General features: G+C 41.3%; 1 non-coding gene across 1 annotated transcript; it reads left to right on the forward strand.

Moving 5' to 3' along the window:
• The first annotated feature begins 7,688 nt into the window (after positions 1 to 7,688).
• On the forward strand, positions 7,689 to 7,795 carry LOC145954004 (small nucleolar RNA R71). Its single transcript, XR_014431216.1, has one exon. It is a non-coding gene; the product is annotated as a small nucleolar RNA R71 (small nucleolar RNA).
• The last annotated feature ends 286 nt before the right edge of the window (positions 7,796 to 8,081 follow it).

The following is an 8,081-nucleotide window of genomic DNA, read 5'->3' on the forward strand; positions in this document are numbered from 1 at the left end:
AGTTGGTAATGAAGAAATTACTACCAACTCAAAAAGGGCAAAATCGGAAAGTGTGCCCCAAATCACGGAGGACCATACGTGGTAAAACGAGCCTTCTCAGGAGAAGCATTGATTCTCACAAACATGGATGGAGAAGAACTTCGATACCCAGTCAACATTGACGTGGTAAAGAAGTACTATGCTTGAAGACGTTGCTTGCATAGGCCTGCTAGGATGAAAACCCAAAAAAGGCGTCCTAGGCAAAAGTTAGGGCAAAATAAAAAGCCCGCCAGTACAAGGGTACTAGGCAAAACAACGGCAAAATTATCCCCGCTAGGATACGTCCTAGGCAAAAGTTAGGGGCAAAAGAATAAGATGTAAAAGCAAAGCAAGCAACGATCGCTTGAATCGAAAACCGAAAGGCGGTTCAAGTGATTATCTTCTAGAAGCAAGCGTCTTGCAGCATCTACACTCCTGGCTCAGGCCGAAGCAATTAGGGGAACGTAAAGAGCAACAATTACAGATATAATTGTTAAGCCCAATGTATATAGCCTACCCTGGCCAGCCATTCTTCAGAAATTTCCTTCTGTATATCTTTCTGTAAAAACACTTGTGAATATTAATAAAATATCTATTCATTTCTTTTCTCTCTTGACCATGTGATTATGCCTCTAAATTGGTATTTCAAAAAAAAAAAAAATTGTATGAAATTCCATTAATAATCGGTCAATAAAAGAAAATTGGAGGGGTTCCTGTAAAATCCATAATCTCCTGCATAAAGGCTCACAAAAATACTCCCTCGCGTCAATGACAGAAAGTCCTCCAAGAAGAAGAGGATAGGGAGAGCCACTCACTTTTCTAAATAAATGAACAAAAATAAAAAAAATGTATTGCATTTGTGCATCACACACACATTAGTTGCACATTCAAAGACCTTATCATGAGGCAACCGCATAAAATAGAAAAATAGAAAATTGCTTGTGTATGATAGCAGCAAGCAAAATGCAAAGATTCAGAAAATCAACAGCATCATACAGAATAACTGAGCCTGGAGAGGCTTGCCGAAAGAATACTCTCAGAATAACTGAGCCTGGAGAGGCTTGCCAAAACAATACTCTCTCAAAATAACTGAGCCTGGAGAGGCTCGCCGAAATAATACTCTCTCAGAATAATTGAGCCTGGAGAGGCTTGTCGAAATAATACTCGTACAGAATAATTGAGCCTGGAGAGGCTTGCCGAAACAATACTCCCACAGAATAATTGAGCCTGGAGAGGCTTGCCGAAATAATACTCGTACAGAATAATTGAGCCTGGAGAGGCTTGCCGAAACAATACTCCCACAGAATAATTGAGCATGGAGAGGCTTGTCGAAATAATACTCCTTCAGAATAATTGAGCCTGGAGAGGCTTGCCGAAATAATACTCCTACAAAATAACTGAGCCTGGAGAGGCTTGCCGAAATAATACTCTCTCATAATAACTGAATTTAATTTCTTTAGCACTTTTAATTTCTGTACAGCAAAAGCCAAAAACATAAAAAAGGCAAAATACAGAAAAAGCCAAATCAGAAGAAAAGGCAAAATACAGAAAAAGCCGAAAATGAAAAAAGGCAAGGATATAGAAAATCCAACAAACAGTTTGTACAGAATAACTAAGCCTGGAGAGGCTTACCAAAATAATACTCCACATCCTCCACAGTATGCAGAATAATTGAGCCTGGAGAGGCTCGCAGAAATAATACTCCCCAGAGAAACCTCAACTCAAGCTCACGGAACGAATCCCCAGCGAGAGCTATCAAAGCAAGATCGACGACATTCCCAATGGAAGCACGATCACCCAAGCAGTATATCTAGTCAAAGGACTTAAAACTTCCTCAGTGGAAGATAGCTCTCTGACTCAAGCGCTGAGTGAGGCTAAGCCTGCAGAGGCTTCCTAAATAATACTCTGGGATACATAAGATCCCACATTCCCCAGTCGCCTACTCAAGAGGCACCCCTTCAAAAAGAGAAAAAATCAAAAAAGATCAATAACCATTCCCCAAGAGGAATTCGGCATTCAGCCAATCATCAAACATCAAGATAATTCGCCTATTCAGAGGCACTCTTTCAAAAAAGAGAAAAAATCGAAAAGATCAATAATCATTCCCCAAGCGGAATCCGGCTCTCAGCCTATCATTGAACATCAAGATGATCTGCCTAACAGAAGAGGCCAATCACAACCAATGACAAAATCCCCTAGCGGATAACAGCCTACACAGAGGCAACAAAATCCAAAAATTAAAAAGAGTTACCCGAATAAGGATAACCGGGATACTCCACCAACGTCCAAAGGACGTCAGCCAATCATAAGGCACTGCTCATCTCAGAAAGAGAATCTTCGTGTCTACACCCCAAGGAAACAGAAATTCCTCAATGGGCGCCAACTACTCAATGGAAAGTTGGGACACAAGAACCTATGAGTAACTGCACATCCCCTAGACGGATCCCTGCGTTATCCAGCCCTCAGTGGCACAAAAATCAAAAACAATCGTCGAAGCAGCATCGTGGACTGTGGAGACAAAATCAACATCCAGAATCCCCAGCGGATAACAGCCTACACAGAGGCAGCAAAAATCAGAAAATCAAAAAGAGATACCCGAATAAGGATAAACCGGGATACTCCACCAACGTCAAAGGACGTCAGCCAAACATAAGGCATTGCTCAATTCAAAAAGAGCATCTGTGTCTACACCCAAAGGAAACAGAAATTCCCCATGGGTACCAACTAAGCAATGCAAGTTGGGGCACAAAAACCTATGAATGACTGCACATCCCCTAGACGGATCCCTGCGTTATCCAGCCCTCAGTGGCACCAAAATCAAAATCAAACCGTCGAAGCAGCATCGTGGACTGTGGAGACAAAACTATCACTAATCCCTGAAGAGGGTAAACACGTATTGCCGAAGTGATCAGAAGACACGGACGCAGACCCTGGAGAGGGCAAAACTCAGTTACCTAGGTCGTCAAAGACAACCGAAACAAAGTCTGGAGAGACGATACTCAAACAAAGTCTGGAGAGACGATACTCAAACAAAGTCTGGAGAGACGATACTCAAACAAAGTCTGGAGAGACGGTACTCAAACAAAGTCTGGAGAGACGGTACTCAAACAAAGTCTGGAGAGACGGTACTCAAACAAAGTCTGGAGAGACGGTACTCAAACAAAGTCTGGAGAGACGATACTCAAACAAAGTCTGGAGAGACGCTACTCAAACAAAGTCTGGAGAGACGATACTCAAACAAAGTCTGGAGAGACGGTACTCAAACAAAGTCTGGAGAGACGATACTCAAACAAAGTCTGGAGAGACGATACTCAAACAAAGTCTGGAGAGACGGTACTCAAACAAAGTCTGGAGAGACGATACTCAAACAAAGTCTGGAGAGACGATACTCAAACAAAGTCTGGAGAGACGGTACTCAAAGAAAGTCTGAAGAGACGGTACTCAATCAAGGTCTGGAGAGACGGTACTCAAACAAAGTCTGGAGAGACGATACTCAAACAAAGTCTGGAGAGACGATACTCAAACAAAGTCTAGAGAGACGATACTCAGACAAAGTCTGGAGAGACAATACTCAAACAAAGTCTGGAGAGACAGTACTCAAGGTCTGGAGAGACAATACTCAAGGTCTGGAGAGACAATACTCAGCCATCAGCGTCGTCAGAGGCACGTTGGTGTTAAACTTAGCTACCGAGGTTGTCAGAAGCGCCGAGGTATGCATCAACCTGGAGAGGCTACTCAACAATTTTCCACCAGAAGACATTACAAGTCAGAAGGTTGGCACATTACCCGGACAATTGGGTCAACTCCTTTACTTGTCAATCGGTACACCAAAAGGCCGTTTGACTAAGTAAAGGGGGGGCAGCTGTAGACGCCTAAAATTGTCCGGGTCGGAAATAAAGCTTGAAGACTCTCGAAGACTGAAGGAAGATCAGCCAGAAGGACTCCTGGAAGGCCCTAGGAGGGTTCTCTGTAGGTCTAGAGGTCTTAGAATAGCTTAAAATAAGGAAGTGGAGGGAATGAAGCCCAATACGGCCGTACTAAAACTTAATACGGCCGTATTGAAGCTTCAATATGGCCGCAGTGAACTCAATACGGCATATTGAAGTTTCTGAAACTTCAATACGGCCGTACTGAAATCAATACGGCCGTATTGAAGCTTCAATACAGCCGTAGTGAACTCAATACGGCCGTATTGAAATTTCTGAGCTTCAATACGGCCGTATTGAACTCAATACGGCCGTATTGAAGTTCAAAAATTTCAATACGGCCGTATTGATTCTGTAGCCCGTATTGGGCCTGTTCCCTATAAATATGACGTCAATTGGACGTCATTCCACACTTTTGAACATAGTTTTAACCCTCTCCTTGAGTATTCTGGGGTTTTTGAGCAGTGTTCTGCCCTAGAAATCACTCGGAGAGTTGATCCGACGAAGTTCTTGATCCCCGAGCCATTTTGCTTGAGGATCGAACCTAGTCGAAGGGAAATCCTCCGGATTTCCATAGTTAAAAGTTTTTAGGAAGGAGCGAGCGAGCTTGTAGAGCGAGGGAACGCCAAAAAGCTTCCCAGTTTTACGAAATATATAAAAGCACGCTTCAAAGGTTTCTTCTTAAAGTCCTTCCTTTTACTGCTTTCTGTGTGCATATTTAAACTGTCATCATGTAGATAGTTAATTTATAATTGCTTAGAATAAATAGGGGTAATTTAGTAATTTCGCATTATTATTTTTAGAAATAATCTGTCATAGGGAACCCGAAAGAGGCGCTGTGGGGTGCTAACACCTTCCCCACGCGTAACCGACTCCCTTACCCAACTCTGGTTGTAATGGCCGAAGTTGATTTAAAAAAATCAATTGCCTTATCCCTTTTTCCAATGTTTTGAGTAAAACATTGGTGGCGACTCCAAAGAACCCTCCTTTTACGAAAACCGCTAATCCATGGAGGGTCCCGCTTGGGATTAACATGGATTGATGAGCCTTTTAATAAAATTGCTCGTTTGACGAGGTCTCAGTTTGAGAATAAGTCATTCTAGCAATCCATACTTTTCAAAACAATAAAAGAGTCCAACCATCATTCGCGAATGCCGAAAGCCCGTTTCGGGCCGGTGGCGACAATGGATAGTGCGGAAGCGTAATACCTCGTTCCGCTCACGCTGTTCATCGTTCCGATAGAACCTCGGAGGAAGGTGCGGAATTTCACTTGCTTCTTCCTCGTAACTGTGGGTATCGGAAGCGGTGGAGGACGAACCAACGGTACGGGTGCGCTTGGGAGCCATGGATGAACGGAAGGAGTGAATGTGGGAGGAGGAGGGAAGAAGAGGAAGAAGAAGTGAGAAGCTAGGGTTTGGGAGAGAAGAAAAGAGAGAATGGGCAGAGTTCGTAAGTTTGAGAGAAGTGAGAATGTAAAAGGAGGGGGAAAAATATATAAGGGAAAGGGGAATTTCAAAAATCACGGGTTGTATCTGTTGAGCGTCAGCAGGGAATCACGGGCGTGATTGGAAATCACGGCCGTGATTCTCTTTGTGAGTTTTCAAAAATTCAAACAGAGGAGATCACGCCCGTGATTTATAATCACGGTCCGGATTCTCTCTGGGGTTTTCCAAAAATTTTCCAGAGAAGATCACGCCCGTGATTTATAATCACGGTCGTGATTCTCTCTGGGGTTTTCCAAAAATTTTCCAGAGAAGATCACGCCCGTGATTTATAATCACGGTCGTGATTCTCTCTGGAACTCTGAAACTTTATTTTATTATTATTATTATTATTTTTTATTTATTTTTTTTTTTTTTAAATAAATGAATGAAATGCGTACATCCTATATCCTCCTAACCCCAATCTGTTGAAGACTCAAGAAGACTTTCTACTAGAGGATCTTTTTCTTTACACGGGGGACTTGAATCGATCAAGCAAGCATAATTAGGTTGAATCCCCTCAAGATCTATGTGCTTTCCTCCAACTAGAAAATTCTCCAAGGGATCCCTCAAAATAGATCTCATGACTTCTTCCTCCATGTCTTTAGGCAATATATCAACCCTGCAGCAAATATTTTCAAGAGAAGGTTGTCTAACAGATTTAGCAATATTAAATTCCATTGTTTCATCATTAATGGATAAGGACAATTTTCCATGTTTGACATCTACTAACACGCTTGCTGTAGCCAAAAATGGTCTACCTAGTATGATTGGTATTTGTTTGTCCTCTTCCATTTCTAAAACAACAAAATCTCCCGGAATTAAAAATTTACCTATCTTAACTGGAACATCTTCTAAAATTCCTATGGGATATTTTATAGATCTATCTGCTAACTGGATTGACATTGCTGTAGGCTTTAATTCTCCCATATCTAATTTCTTGCAAATTGATAAAGGCATTAAACTGATACTTGCCCCAAGGTCACATAAGGCTTTTTCAAACCTTAGATTTCCAATGAGACAAGGTATAGTGAAACTACCAGGATCCTTAAGTTTTTTGGGCAAATTATGATGGATCAATGTAACAGTCTCTCTATTATCCAATTTCCTTCGGTTAGCTAAAAGATCCTTAAGAAATTTAGCATATGTAGGCATCTGTTGTAGAGCTTCTACAAATGGAATGTTTACATACACTTGTTTGATCATATTTAAAAATTTTTCAAATTGTCTATCAAGTTTAGTCCTTGCTAACCTTTGAGGAAAAGGAATTGGGGGGTGATAAACAGTTTGAGGCTTTGATGAAGATACTTTTTCTTTTTCTAATCTCTCTTTTTCAGGTTTTTCAACCATAGGAGAAGCGTCTTCCTCAATCTCAATATTATCATTTTGATTAGACACAGGTCTGTCTAATTTCTTCCCACTCCTTAAAGTAACAGCATTAACATTTTCAGCTGGGTTTGCAACTGTTTTACCTGGGAACTTACCTGGAGAATTGTTTGAACTAGGCATCAACTGTGCAATTTGATTTTCCAGCATCTTGTTGTGGAGAGTAATATTCTCAACCTTGACAGCAAGGTTTTGAATAGAATTTGCCATTGAATCATTGGTCTGTTTTTGATTAGTGACAAAATTCTCCATAAGGTTTTCTAATCTTGAAACACTTTGTTGAATTGAGGGTGTCTGTACTGGATTTCCTTCCCCATTAATGAAGTGATTGGACGGACGGAAATTAGGTTGCTGATTGCTAGTTCCTTGAACTGGGTTATTCTTCCAAGAAAAGTTAGGATGATTCTTCCAACCAGGGTTGTATGTGTTGGAATATGGATTACTCTTCTCTCTTCGAGGAGTGTCATAGAAATTATGAGAAGCTACCACCTGTTCAGTAGTATCTTCTTTTTCTCCAGTAAAAATTGAGGTACAATCTACTGCAGTGTGCCCTTGTTCCCTACAAAGGTCACATACTTGATTTGTAGCCACTGAATTAACCTTAGCTTTTTCCATCTTGTCTAATCTTTGATTAAGAGTATCAAATTTTGCTAAGAGTAACTCAATATTGTTCACTTCATATCGCCCCGGAGTTCCTTTCCTTGCTGTGACTTCTCTTTCACTGTATTGGCTGTGATTTGAGGCTACATTTCCCAAAATAATCATGCAGTCATTAATAGGTTTCCCCATGAAAGATCCTCCAGCTGCTGAGTCTAATATCATGGTGCTTTGTTGGTCCAATCCTTCAAAGAAAAATTGGATGGTAAGCCAACGGTTGAAGCCATGTTGTGGGCATGCTTGAAGATATCCTTTGAACCGCTCCCATGCTTCATAAATAGTCTCTCCAGTGCCTTGTTGGAAATTAGTGATTTTCTTCCTCAATTCTTTAGTTTTAGAAGGAGGAAAGAATTTCTCTAGAAAAGCTCTTTCACATAATTCCCAAGTTGCTATCTTTTCTCTAGGCACTGTTCTTAGCCACACCTTTGCCTTATCTCTCAAGGTGAGTGAGAATAAGCGGAGTCGCATTCCATCAGAAACTTCATCATCAAATTGCTGGGTCTCACAGATTTCCAAGAACCCCTCTAAGTGGTCATTAGGATCTTCTGATGGTAGTCCTCCAAAGGTGTTCTGTTTGAGCATATTCACCAGAGAAGCTGGTACAGTAGCTCCA

This window comes from Cajanus cajan, chromosome 1, assembly GCF_000230855.2.
Source record: "Cajanus cajan strain Asha chromosome 1, NIPB_CcT2T_4, whole genome shotgun sequence".
NCBI classification, from domain to species: domain Eukaryota; kingdom Viridiplantae; phylum Streptophyta; class Magnoliopsida; order Fabales; family Fabaceae; genus Cajanus; species Cajanus cajan.